The 14,655-nt window shown below is 40.6% G+C and overlaps 1 protein-coding gene across 2 annotated transcripts in view; it reads right to left on the bottom strand.

The window, feature by feature from the left end:
- The window catches only part of ARHGEF37 (Rho guanine nucleotide exchange factor 37), an 83,974-nt gene extending 69,788 nt beyond the window's left edge, over window positions 1–14,186 (bottom strand). For both annotated transcript variants that reach the window (XM_058166635.1, XM_058166639.1), the window contains exon 1: window positions 14,047–14,186. The gene's annotated coding sequence lies outside the window, so the exon portion shown is untranslated. The remainder of the gene's footprint in view (window positions 1–14,046) is intronic.
- Window positions 14,187–14,655: the final 469 nt, after the last annotated feature.

Here is a 14,655-nt window from a genome sequence, read left to right as displayed (position 1 = left end):
CTTCCATCAGGGTGGGGGCCTAAGATGTTGTTAAGGCCCCCCCCAGAACCAGACAGAGCCCGAAAAGGCCCGTCGCCGCTCCCCCGATCAGCAGGGCGGCGCCATCTTGGACATGCGCAGAGTTCAATTTGCTGGTTGAGATTTGGAGTTGCCAAATTTTAGATCAATTGGAAATTAAGTCGAGGTCTTCTTGAAGGGTAGAAGTATTATTAGTGGTATTAAATAGTTTGACATCGTCAGCAAAGAGAACACAATAACTTGAGATGAGGTCGCAGAGATCATTTATATATAGTATGAAGAGTGTTGGTCCAAGAACACTACCTTGGGGAATGCCACTTTTGACAGGAACAGGATTAGATATAGCGTTGCCAATTTTGACCACTTGTTGTTTGTTTGACATCGAGGGGCTCCTCACCGGCCCCTCCCCTCCCAGACACACCTTGTTGCAAATGGCAGGAAAATGGGGAGGGAAATATTCCTGCCTACCATCCTTCCCTCAATCTGTGCTGAGATTGAGGAATGGATGACAGGCAGGAAAATCCCCTTCCCCATTTTCCTGTCTTTCACAAATATGGCTCCATTCCAGCTGTTTTCCCGCCCCCCGCCCCCCGTCCCCTTCCTCCTGGGGACTACCTTAAAAAGGACACGCTGCAGCAGCTCCGTGGTGAATGGAGGGAGAAGTTAGCATTCTCTCTGCTGCATTTAACATTGAATTCTGTGGCAGAGAGAATGCTAACTTTTCTCCCCCCATTCACAACGGAGCTGCTGCTCCCTTTATGGTTCCCTCCCGGCCCACTGGGGACTACCTTAAAAAGACATGCTAGAGCAGCTCCATTCTAAATGCAGGGAAAAAAGTTAGCATTCTCTCTGCTGCATTTAACACTGAATTCTGTGGCATATCAACCGGTGTGTGAGATGAGGTGAGCGGTGACCGGCCAGGCATGGGTGGGGCCAAGGAGGGGTAATTACTACCGGTTCGGTGAACTGATGCCCATAATCCCTAACGGTTCACCCGAACTGGTCCGAACTGGTAGGATTTCACCCCTGCTTCTTGCCCCTTCCTAGGTTCCAGGTTACAATGATGTAAACCTTAGAAGGTAAATTAGCAAAACTTTCTGTGCAAGAAAGTTGCCATTCTGGATTCCAATCTAGACATAACAACTATTTGACCCACTAGAACTATTACTTTGGCTATACTTGATTCTTTCTGTTACTTCTTTCTATTCTGCTGTTAGACATCACTTGATACCACAGACAACATTCAAGACACAATTACATCAATACACTATTCGACATAGTGATTATTATCTATTAGACCTACTAGACAGTTGAGAGTTGTAATTTTAAAATGGCCAAAAAAAATTGATATAAGTTTGGAAATGCAACTTTCCACATAATGTTGATGTTAGGGAAAACTTTACTAAAAGTAATGCAGATTTTTCCCCTAATTTTTTTATCTAATTATAATAACAACCACAATAACCTAAGGAATTTAATTAAATTTTTGCATTTAATCAGCAATAAGATAGCACAGCTAACTAAAATAACATCAAGATGAGTTTAATGTAGAAGGAAACAAAGAAGTATTAGTGGATCCAACTATACAAAGCACATATATGTTTTCCAACTTCTTTTTGAGTTGATGTATTTCTGGTTCATTCCACTGTTTTAAAGAAGAGTTCTAATTTTTAGAAACTTCAGCCAAGTTTCAGCACCTGCTTAGTTGTGTTTTTAGGAACTGCTAAATAATGCAGGTGGTGTTGTTTTTTTAAAAAAATAGTCCTCTTTCCTCTTAAGATGCAGGTGTCTGCTTTTGTTGAAGAGGATTCTTCTCATTAGTGTTTCAGATCTTCATGTGATATTATTATAAATTGCAGATGCAAAACCAAAATGCCTAATTTGGGTCCTGCTGTTCAAAGCAGTGATAAGATAATATGGAAATGTTCTTCAACAACACAATTTTAAACTGAAAACATGCTCAATGGAAGGCATTGCTTTTGAAGTTACTTCTTATTCAATGCAAAATGGAATTGATATCTCAGCTGAGAATCAGCTTATCTTTGCCTTCAAAGATTTATGCACCAAGTGCATTCACTTTTTAGATGTTCAGTAGCATGTCAGAATGTATGCAGACCTGCTATCTTCATTCTCTTCTTTGCCATTTCATTTTATTTTTATGTCACGTTTCTATTTCCTGCTTTATGTTTCTTTACACAGAGATTTTTCATCTACATTACATTCACTGTTATTTTGGAGAACTGCTAATAGGAGACACCTTAGGTGTCTGCTACTTACTGCAGTGATGAAAAAAAATAATGAGAAGTACTTTGTGATGTTATGACAGAAATTCTGCTTGCTTGTGCTGGTGGCCCAACATTGGATGGAAATATATAAATTGCAGGGCTTGCATTGTGATGTCACAATATGCATCCTATCACTTGGTTTCTCTCTCCAAATTCTATGGATGATGGGATACCTATGTTCAACATCTGTACCTGTTGTTGTTGTTAGTTGCGAAGTCATGTCCAACCCCATGGACAATGTTCCTCCAGGCCTTCCTGTCCTCTACCATCCTCTGGAGTCAATTTACACCTACTACTTCAGTGACTCCATCCAGCCATCTCATTTTCTGTTGTCCCCTTTTACTTTTGCCCTCAATCTTTCCCAGCATTAGGCTCTTCTCCAGTGAGTCCTTCCTTCTCATTAGGTGGGTATTTGAGTTTCATCTTCAGGACCTGGCTTTCTAAAGAGCAGTCAGGGCTGATCTCCTCTAGGACTGACTTGTTTGTTCGTCTTGCAGTCCAAAGGACTCACAGGAGTCTTCTCCAGCACCAGAGTTCAAAGGCCTCAATTCTTTGGCGCTCAGCCTTTCTTATGGTCCAACTTTCACAACCATACATTGCAACTGGAAAAACCATAGCCTTGACTATATGCACTTTTGTTGGCAGAGTAATATCTCTATTTTTCAGTAAGCTATCTAGATTTGCCATTGCTTTCCTCCCCAGGAGCAAGCATCTTTTAATTTCTTGGCTGTAGCCCCCATCTGCGGTAATCTTGGAGCCCAGGAAAATAAAATCTGTCACTACCTCCATTTCTTCCCCATCTTTTTGCCAGGATCTGTACCTGTACCTGAGAGCAAAAATGGTTAGATAAAAGGAGAGGTAGAAGCGGGCTCAAGATCCAATCAAGGAGTATAGCACTGCTGAAATCTACAGTAAATGCCGGTATTGGAAAGCTGTAAAAATGTAATTATGATTTAAAGATGTAAATGTTGAATAAAAACAATTTTTTTAAAAAAGAAATCTACAGTACAAATTTCCAAAAAACTCCAAAGTAAGGGATTATTCTGCTTTATTTTTTTTATTAGGGTCTTAAAAAGACAACTAGTAAGAAACAAAAACATTGAAGATTTGGAACAAGATATGCAATATTTCATACACTTTCTATGGCATTTCCATAAAATTTACTTAAGGCATAATTTCAAAATGGTTATTTTCTACTATGTTCAATGTTCTGCAAAATAAACAGGAATTTTTCCCTGGGGTTTTTGCCTCTGAAACCTTGAAAGTTTACATTCTTTGATTCCATAAATATGGAAAGAACAACAGTTATTCTACATACAATAGTATGCTGTCCTTGTACTGATGATGCTTGATCATGTAATCCCTCTAAGCCAGGGGTGTCAAACTGTGGACCGGATGCCTCATGCTTAGGCCATGCCCACTCCAGCTCTGCGAATGGGAAAAATGTCACGAAACGTCACGTGATGGCAACATGACACCGCAAGTTTGACACCCATGCTCTAACTTGCAAAATAACTAACAGACATATGGAACAAGCTTGATTTTACCCTAAACATCTCCTGTTATATCATTCTATGACCAGTTAACTAAATCGAGCAAGAATTATCAATAAATTAGAGCCCTCTTACTCTAAACCTCTATTAGTTTGCGCCAAAAGCCTGTCAAATATTAATGTAATTGTTATTAATTTAAAACTCTTGGTACCATCTTCTCCAAAGTAGTTCTGCCTATCCAACACATACAAAAGATGGTCAGGGGAGAAAAATATGAAGAAATGAACCCAGACACTGTCCTTCTGTGTGATGGGCCCAAAGTTGTTGAATACCTTTTATCCTGAGGTTTGGCCAGAATATTTTCTATTAGTTTTTTTTTTAGAAGACTGTCAAAATGGCTTTGTTTGTATGAACTTTGAGAATTGATTGTTTTTTGTGTTGGTTTTATGGTAAAGCAGGTCTATCAATGATATCTTTTTCTTTTTGGTGTATTTATAGACTCTGGTGCAATTTTTCTGCATGTCAGTGGACTTTGCTTTAGTGGAGTTGCATAAATTGCCTAGAATCTTGGGAACTGGAAAGTAAAGAAATGTATTAGACACATTATAGAAAAAGAGAGATTCTACTAAGTCAAATGTACAAGATGTTCCTATCTGTTACTGTAACTTCCAGGTTTTTTTGAACATCATTCTAGTGAATTGATTAACATGCTAACAACGTTTCTTCTTTTCATATTTTATACTAATTGTTATGAAGAATTTATAAAGAACATTGATGAAATGAACTTGAAACAAAGAAATGCAAGTAGCTGTAAACATGATTTAATATTATTTATTTATTTATTTATTTATTTAATTAAACTTTTATACCGCCCTTCTCCCGAAGGACTCAGGGCGGTGTACAGCCTACATTAAAACAATTAATATACACACTAAAATAACAATTAAAAAACTTATTCAATAAAGGCCGAAATTAAAACCGTCCAATTGACCATATAAAATACCCAATAAAATTAAAATTGAAAAATTTAAAATTTAAAATTTAAAAAATCAGGCCAGTCTCGCTTGGATAAATAAATAAGTTTTCAGTTCCCGGCGAAAGGTCCGAAGGTCGGGCAATTGGCGTAAACGGGGGGAAAGTTCGTTCCAGAGAGTAGGTGCTCCCACAGAGAAGGCCCTTCCCCTGGGGGCCGCCAGCCAACACTGCTTGGTGGACGGCACCCTGAGAAGACCCTCTCTGTGAGAGCGCACGGGTCGGTGGGAGGCATGTGGTAACAGCAGGCAGTCCCGTATAATATTATTATATAATAATATTTAATATATTATTAAACTACCTATGTACAAACCAACAACCACACCTATGAATTATATATTTCTTATTTAATGGAAAAGTTGATGCTTGATGAGATTAAAGCAATCCTCAGAATTACTCATCATTCACTTGTGTTTATGTATATGACACACACACACAGAGAAAAAGACAAACGGAGACAGACTGTAGTTTATTAAAGCCATTTACTTATGTGAGCCTAGAAAAAAATTAGATCAAAATATGCATATTCCCTACAAGGTAAAAGCATGGCTTTCTAATAAGCTGAATTACTATTATTTTTTATTCAAACAATGAAAATAGAGATAAAAATCCACAGTACATTCACTATCCTGTGTCTCATAAATATAACAGATTTGTTTAGAAATTTCCCATAAAAAAACCTAGCATATTCAAATAGGTCTATTTATTTACATTGTATTGGTTTGCATATAAATAAAAATAGCTTCCATAAGTCATTCTGGTCTGCTGTTGCTATCTGGGTAGTCCTTGATTAATGACCATTCATTCAATGACTGTTCAAAGTTATTGCAGTGCTGAAGGAATGGTAGCTACACCTGGTCCACAAGGTTCCAGTCACTGCAGTGCCCTCAAAGTAACATGATCAAAATTCAGTTACTTGGCAGCCCACCTTATGACCACAAGCGTGCTTCAGTTCCTCGCCCCCTCCACCAACCTATCTCTCCCACTACCACCCAATCTATGCCTTTTTGGCCACCCTGTACTCTACCACCCCTACCAGCCCTGCTGCCCTACACTTCTCTGGTCCTGCCAGCTGTCTTCTTCCTTCTGCTGTTGTTGAGGCATTGATAGCCTCACAATACAACTGCTGACCACACCGAGGCCTTCTTTCTTCCTGAGGCGCCATGGCCCCCTAGTCCAAAGCCAAGTTCCAAGGCTTTGGAAGCATTCTGAGGCCTTGGATGCCCTTCTCCAAGTCATGCACATGCCCTTCTCCAACTGTGCTTCTGTACATTTCATTATCTCTCCATCCATGAAACAGGCTCTCATTCAAACATTCTGATCCCACCTAACCCCAGTAGCAGAATTTTTCAGGACTAGACAACTAGTCCTGACAACTAGGTTTATCTAGTCTAGTGAAAAGAAGGATGAGGGGTGAAATAATAGCAGTGTTCCAATATTTGAGGGGCTGCCACAAAGAAGGGAAGTCAACTTATTTTCCAAAGCACCCGAAGGCGGGACAAGAAGCAATGGATGGAATCTAATCAAGGAGAGAACCAACCTAGAAATAAAGAGACATTTCCTAACAGTGAGAACAATAAACCAGTGGGACAGCTTGTCTTCAGAAATTGTGAGTACTCCATCACTGGAGGCTTTTAAGAAGAAAACTGGACAGCGACTTGTCTGGAATCATATATGTGTCAGGGTTCCAAATAACACCCCCAACAAAAGAAGACTCCAAGGCCAGAAGTTCCTCAAAGTTCCATTTTATTAGAGATGTCATATTGGCACATCTGGGAAAACCCAAATCTGAAAGCTTCCAGGTTTTTCCCACCCAAAAGAAACTCCATGTCCCTTCCCCCTGCATCCACATGTCCATCACATGGTCCAATCAATGCACCATGGTCCAATCAATGCACCATCCCCCCTGGAGATGCCTCCTGATCACGCCATTCCAGGTACAGGCTGGATGTCCTTGACTCTCAGAGAAAAGAATGTTACTATGGCTAGATATCCCTGCAACTCCATGCAATCCCCCCTCCCAGTGTGTGGCAGCCCTGAAGATCCAAAGAAAAAGATGGCCTCCAGGGCTGACAATATGATGTGCTGCATGAGCAGGGGTTGGACTAGAAGGCTTCCAAATTCTCTTTCAACTCTGTTATTCTGTTCTGTTCAGAATCACATCATGCATCATGTGCCATCACATTCCCAAGATCAGAAGGCCTCAAATTGTAAATCTGGGGCACAGAAGCAAAACTGAGGAAGGAGTTCCTCAGCCTTTCTCAGTGTGGAAATGGGAGCCTTTGTTGACTGCTGACACTAGGTTAGGCTGTGCATAGGATCTAAATACCAGAATTCTTTTTCAACAGTTTTTGCACTCTTCACAACAGTTCCTGGGAAAATTCCAAGCTGCCTCTAAGCACTGCCTAAGGTGATACAATTAGGACCAAGATGTCTTCCTTTTCCAACAATCACTCTTCCTGGAGCCTTTTCTGGGGAGTCAGTTTTATGTTGGATGCTAGTACATCTAGTCCTGGAAGATGCAACATCTCTTCTCTTGCATGTCTCAGAAGAGAATGATACCTTTTGACTGTCAGATTTCACTTAGAGGCAATTAGAAAAGCTCATAAGAATTTAAGTACTCCTGATAAGTAATTCCTTACTGAAGAAAATTTAGGAAGCCATAATTTAAAATATTCTAGTTAATGATGTATTTCAAAAGCAAGCCCTTTGTAGAGAAAAAATATTCAAACTCTTTTGTTGCCTCTTCCTGCCCTAACAAAAGAGTCCTCACTCCCTCTTTTTTGTGCAAAAGGGCCATTCAGCATCTGTTCCTTACTGTATTTAGCAATGACCAGATTTTTTTCTTCACAGACTCTTTCACAGGTAGTAGGATCCAATGAGTTTGGGTTTCTTAGGGTAGACTTGCAGCATGCACAGGATCAGGGACTCAGGGTGAGCTTCCCCACTGGAAGAAGCCTTGAAAGACAAGGAAGGTGAGACAGACAAGAGTGTCTTGGCCCTGCCTGGGTTGCTCTAGTCTAGGGTGTGTCAAATGTGCATTGCAGGAGTTGTAACTGTGAGCACAAAGGTTACAGAAGGAGAGCCCGGTTGCCAGGTGTGACTTCTGGAAATGATCAGTTTGCATATGCGAAACAGGCTCTGAACAAAGTATAATAAGGTGTGGGGAGGAGATCACATAAATTCATTAATTATTTTAAGGGATCGTGATACCACAAAGACTGAGAAACCCTGCCCCCCCCTCTCTCTTTCTCTCTCTCTCTCTCTCTCTCTTTATATATATATATATATAAAGGGACAAATCCAAACAACTTGCCGTCTGGAGAGCCGAAACACAGACCACCCTCAAGACAGACACGCACACCAACAAACTCCGAAGACTACAAGAACGCCAGAAACAAACCCCTCCACCCTCACAGCAACACATGAAACAAACAGTGCATAACATCTCAGATAGGATCCTCACCAAAGCTGAAACCGATGTCCTTTCCAAAGGATTCAACTTTGCAGTCACTCCCAAATACATCCCCACTGAGACCATTATATGCGGAGTTGAAACCAGCCTGACCAAAATCAACCCCGATGACGCTAACAAAATCAGACTCGAAATCACCAACATCCTCTGCAGCAGCAAGCCACCCAAAAGCAACTTACCCAAAGAGGAACAGACAGCACTACTTAACCTGAAAAAAGATACCAGCATAATAATCCTACCAGCAGACAAGGGCAACGCCACGGTGGTTATGAACACATCTGACTACCAAACCAAATTAACCAACCTACTCCAAGACCCTGCATACAAGCCCCTAAAACAGACCCCACCACCTACCTAGAAAACCACTAGATCCAAAATAAAAGCCTCCCCATCAGCGAAGAAATCCAACAAAGAATCATTCCCAGAGAGAAATCATCCAGATGCCCTAAGCTCTACGGCCTCCCAAGATACACAAAGAAGGAACCCCCACTCAGACCCATAGTCAGCTCCATAGGCTCACCTCTACAAAACCTAGCCAAATTTCGCCAAACAACTACAGCCCTATGCAGAATCCATCGCCTCACACGTAAAAACTCATTCCAGTTCATAGAGATCATAAAGAAACAAAACTTACAGCCCAGCGACCTACTCGTGAGCTTTGATGTCATATCCTCTTCACCCAAGTGCCAATCAAAGAAGCCTTGACAGCTATCCAAAACAAATATAACCCCCAAGCACATACTAGATCTGACCAACCACTGCCTATCCAACACATACTTCATCTATAACGGACAAAAATACAAACAAATAGAAGGCACCCATGGGATCACCCCTCTCACCTGTCATTGCCAACCTCTACATGGAACACTTTGAAACCCAAGCACTAGAAAAATCTGATCACAAACCCAAACTCTGGCTCAGATACGTAGACGACACCTTCATAATCTGGCCACACGGGAAAGAAAAACTTGAAAACTTCCTCACACACCTCAATAGCCTACACCCCAAAATACAGTTCACCATGGAAACAGAAGTTAACAACCAACTTCCCTTCCTAGATGTCTTAGTCTACAAGAAACCCAATGGCTCCCTAGGACACACCATCTACCAGAAGAAAACACACACAAACCGCTATCTGCATGCACTCACACCCCCACCCAGCACAGATCAACTCCGTAGCCAAGACACTCATCTCTAGAACAAAATGCTTAGCTGATGAACAACACCTAAAAACCGAACTACACACTCTCACAAACGTACTAACATCCAATGGATTCCAGAGAAATAAGATTACCAAACTAATCCAAAAAGAACCCCCCACTAAAACCCAAGACAGAGAGCAAGAAAATGGCACAGCCCTCCTCCCATATATAAAAGGCACCACAGACAGAATCAGCAAGATCCTCCACAAACATAACATCAAGACAGCATTCTGCACAAACCAAAAATATCCACCATCCTAAGAAACCCCAAAGACAAAATTGAGTTAGAAAATCAAGGAGTATATGAAATCCCATGCACCGCCTGCCCCACCACATACATTGGACAAACCAACAGAAGAATAAGTGCACGATTGAAGAACACAAGAACTCATTCAAAAAGAGGAACTAACTTCTTCCCTGGTCCAACACTTTAAAGTCACAGGACACGATATTGACTTTAAAAGACCAGAACTATCCCCAAAACTGAACACTTTATCAACAGAATAATCAGAGAAGCCAACAAGATAAAAAAACGCCCACACAGCATGAGCAAACGAGATGATACCTCCCGCCTACCAGCCATTTGGAAACCTGCCCTTATTGACAAACGTGTCCCTAACACGAGGAATGACACCAGACCCACACTCACGAGGTCCACACAGGATGTCACCACCACACATCCACCCAGAAAGCACACCCAAACCCACACTGATCAGGAAGCACGACCAAGGACCAGAAGCCAGACCGCAGCTGCAACATTAGCCACTTCAAACCCTCCAATCCATACATGCAGCAGACTGACACCCACTACGAAGATGTAGCACGACTACGAACACGAAGCCAAACAGCAGCAGTGCAGCTCACCAGCTCAAATCCCCCTGCAGCACAGATTAGACTGAGCACAACCAAGCCCCCACCAACACAGGACACACCCCAGCCAATCAGAGCACAGAAAACCCCATCCAATCAGAGCACAGCCAAGCTCCCACCCAATCAGTTCAAACCCCACTAGCAGTTAAAAGGAAGAAACAGCTGCGATCACACATTGCTCCCAGAAGCACGGTTGAAGCCTGAAGATGACGAATGAGACTTCGTCGAAACGTCGCCAAGACACTTCCAATTTTACACGGAGAAAACCCGAACAACCAAAGACCTATATACAAACACCGTGAAAACCTCAGAAAACAAATATATATATATATATATATATATATATATATATATATATATATATATACGTTTTCTGAGGTTTTGGATGTTATAGTCTTTATTCAATTTTTCTCCTCGATAAAATTGGAAGTGTCTTGGCTTGACACTTCCAATTTTACGCTGGAGAAAACCCGAATAACCAAAGACCTACATATATATATATATATATATATATATATATATATATATATATATATATATATATATATATATATATATATATACAGTGTAGTATTTGGTCATGGACCCCTTTCTTTGCTCCCATCCATCAACACTGAAAGGGATGTAGTTGGTTTTGACCATAATACACCTTTGCTTTTTATGAAAACAAAGAGGAACGAAACATTCTCCCCTGCCTCAGACACAACAATAATAATTTCCACAAGCAATACTTACAAATGGTAAACTGCAAATGCAGGAACTCTTCTCTAAACATAGTGCAAGGTATAAAAAGCTCATATATAAAATAAAGCTTTAAGGTAATTACCCAAAAGCAAGAGACAGCAAAAACAGACAGAAAATTGATCTTAGAGATATTGGTAAACCATTGCCAGTCCACCTGGATGTGGTTCAGTATAATGAATACGGGTTCCTTTCTTATCCATTGTAGAAATCTAGTTATCTGAAACAGTAACAATATCTATTTCATGAAGTTGTAACGTACTGCAGATTATATTTATATATTCCTGCATTAAACTCTTATAAGAGAGCATATGCACCAAGACAAATTCCTTCTGTGTCCAATCACACTTGGCCAATAAAAAAAAAAATTCTATTCTATTCTATTCTATAACTGGTCAATTGCTGTATTTTTCTCTTCTCACCTAGTCAGTGCATAAATTATGACACAGCTTGAAACACAACACGGGCTAAGTTAATGCACTTAACACTGGTTTGATAATAAGTGTGACCACATACAGATAGTCTTCAATTTATGACTGTAATGGAGCCAAGAATTTCCATCATAAGTTATGAAAGTTGTAAGTCAAGGTAATCACATGACCAAACACAATTTTATGACTTTTTGCAGCGGTTGTTTAGTGAATCCTATGGTCATTAAGTGAACACAACAGTCATTTAGTAAATGCAACTGTTGTTAAACAAATCAATGTATTACTAGGGGGGGGGGTCTGCTGGAAACAAGCCCCAAAGGCGGGAAACTGGCATTACATTACATTAAAAATTGCATCCATGTGACTATGGAAAACTGCAATTGGCTATAAAGATGACCTGATTACCAAGCAACTGAAATGTAATCATGTAATCACTGGGAATGAGGTCAGAATTCTTGAACCAGGAGGTCCATTGTAACTTTGATCAGTTGCTAAGAGACAGGTCCTTAAGTAAAGATGAGCAGTACCTTTCCCAGAGGGAAATGATCCATTGTCAGATAATTATTAGATGATAATGCAAGTTTTAGAACTGCTTTTGACCATTTGACCAAGAGGTGTCAAATCTGGAAAATCTGCAAAATAACTCCCCCCCCCCAAAAAAAAAGGCTAGAGTATGTACCTGATTTCTAGGGGTGTGAAAGAACATGAATTGGAATGATCTTTCTGTTATAAAAGGTGGGATGCAACTGAGGGAGGAGATTGATTCTGATGGGAGAGGTGGTTTGAAGGAACGTAAATCAGGCCTTGAGAAAGAAGGGATGGACCATTAAGCTGGGGGGAGATGCAGAAAAGATTAGTAATTCCTAAGGAAGAGGAAAGCAAAAGAAAGAAACACAGAATAAGCCCACCTTGATTTAGCTCTGTGTAAAATGGAACAGACAATAATTCTGAAAGGTTTTCAAGATTCTGTTATTTTATCCTACCACAATAAAGAACATTCTAAGACAGGGGTATCAAACTCAAGACCCACAGGCCGAACAGGCCCACAGGGTGCTTAAATCTGGCCCATGGAGCAGGCTAGATTATCAAAGGACCAGCCTGCGGTGCCTCTGCTGGCCAAAACAGCCCATGGCTTCCTGTAGCACTCTGCCGGCCAAAAAACGAGCCACACAGTGGCTTTGTGAGACCACCACACAGCCCATTTTTGGCCTTCCGGCCTCCAGCAGCACTTTGTTGACCAAAAATGGGCCATGCAGAGGTATCGCGGGACCTCTGTGCGGCCCATTTTCAGCCAATAGAGTGCTGCTAGAGGCTGGGGAGGCCAAAAACGGGCCACACAGGACCTCCACATGGCCTGTTTTTGACTGGAAAAGTGCTGCAGGTGGTGTCCGTCCAATCTCCCCTCCCCATGGCTCCGCGTGCTCCCCCCTCCCCCGCCAGACCACGGAGGCAAACTACAATGCTGATCCGGTCCTCAAAGAAATTCAGTTTTACACCCCATTCTAAGACAATGGTTCTCAGCCTTTTCTTTATCATGGACTCCCTTTAAATTCTTTTTGTGCTGTTTTGTGTGACCATGGCCACAGACTCCCAAAACGTAACTCAAAATTTAAATAATAACATTTCTTCAAGCCTCCATGGACCCCCTGTGAGAGCATCGTTGTCTCACAGGGGTGTGCAGATCACAGGTTAAGAACCACTGTTCTAAGATACACAACCATGCCTTTTTCTTGATTTTGCTTCCCTCAGAGGCTGATAAGGCAGTTTGTTTGAAAGAGAATGTTTAAACAGTCTTTGAACACAATAAACTTAGAAGTTGTGTCATCTAGGAGTGCAAATCCCCACATAATCTATTAAAACCATTAAACACACAGTCATATATTATTTATAAAGTGCCAATGGCAGAAAGGTTACATTTTTCTCCTTCAACCATGTCAATTTTGTGAATGTTCTTCCTTGTTTAGGCAATATTTGAGAGGCTCTACAAGTGTTTCATGCGTGCTCTAGTGCTCAAACAAGTAAATTCCCTACCATTGTTCTAATCTCTTAGTTTCAGAACTGAAACTCATATCTGCACTTGTAGAAATATACAAAGCAATAAGTTGTTCTTTTGTGACAGAAAAATATCTCCCAGAGATTACATTTGCATGGTAAATTTCAGATATATGGAATGAACTCCTAGAACAGGGATCTGCAAACTTGGCTCTTTTAAGACTTGTGGACTTCAGCTCCCAGAGTTCCTCAGACAGCCTTCAACTGGGAGTTGAAGTCTACAAGTCTTAAAAGAGCCAAGTTTGCAGACCCTTGTCCTAAAATAATTCCAGCGTGTAAATTATGATTGGGCAAGGATCAACTATGACAACATGAATTTCTAAAATTCAGATTAATCATCCCCAGTCTCAGTTTATACCCGTGACTTGCCTTCATTTGTCACTAATACATGTCACAAATCTGAAGTATTTATGGCCAAAGATTTGAAAAACACAAGCATATGCTTACCCTAGTGTGTGCCTTCTTTCAGGTATCTTTAGGAAACCCAAGTATATCCTGTTGGTATGTTGGCTTGCTAACCATACGGATTTTGTTACAGATTTGGTAAAGAGGCCAGCCTCCTGAGCTGCTCACAATATGTAGTCTCATCTCTGCTTGTCTTGATTGGTTAAAACGCCTGGAATGGAAAGATTGCAAAGTAAACATTACAACGAAATAAACAAATGTTGTTGAGCCTGTTTGATTACAAGTGGCACAACATAGAAATTATTGGTTCTTATTGAGAAATGTGTTCATTATGTTTCTTGTACAAACTAGTTTCCTTTGGCCGCAAAGCTACAGTATACATGTTTATCCTGAAGTATCACTTCTGACATTTGGAAGATTGTATCACATAAGTCTAAAAGCATCCCAGCAACAAGCTATAATACAAAAACATTAGATTACTTAATGTGGGAGGGAATATTATAGCATGCTGTATCTAGATATAGCCAAAATATGGGAGTCATTCAAACAAATATATAAAGATTGCAAATTTACTTTGACAGAGAAATTAATTGAGTTCTTATTATCATGCATTAAGGGACGCGGTGGCTTAGTGGGTAAGAGATACTGAGT

This window comes from Ahaetulla prasina, chromosome 2, assembly GCF_028640845.1.
Source record: "Ahaetulla prasina isolate Xishuangbanna chromosome 2, ASM2864084v1, whole genome shotgun sequence".
In the NCBI taxonomy this organism is placed as follows: Eukaryota; Metazoa; Chordata; class Lepidosauria; order Squamata; family Colubridae; genus Ahaetulla; species Ahaetulla prasina.
Note: the sequence above shows the minus strand (reverse complement) of the source record. Positions and strands in the feature narration are given on the sequence as shown.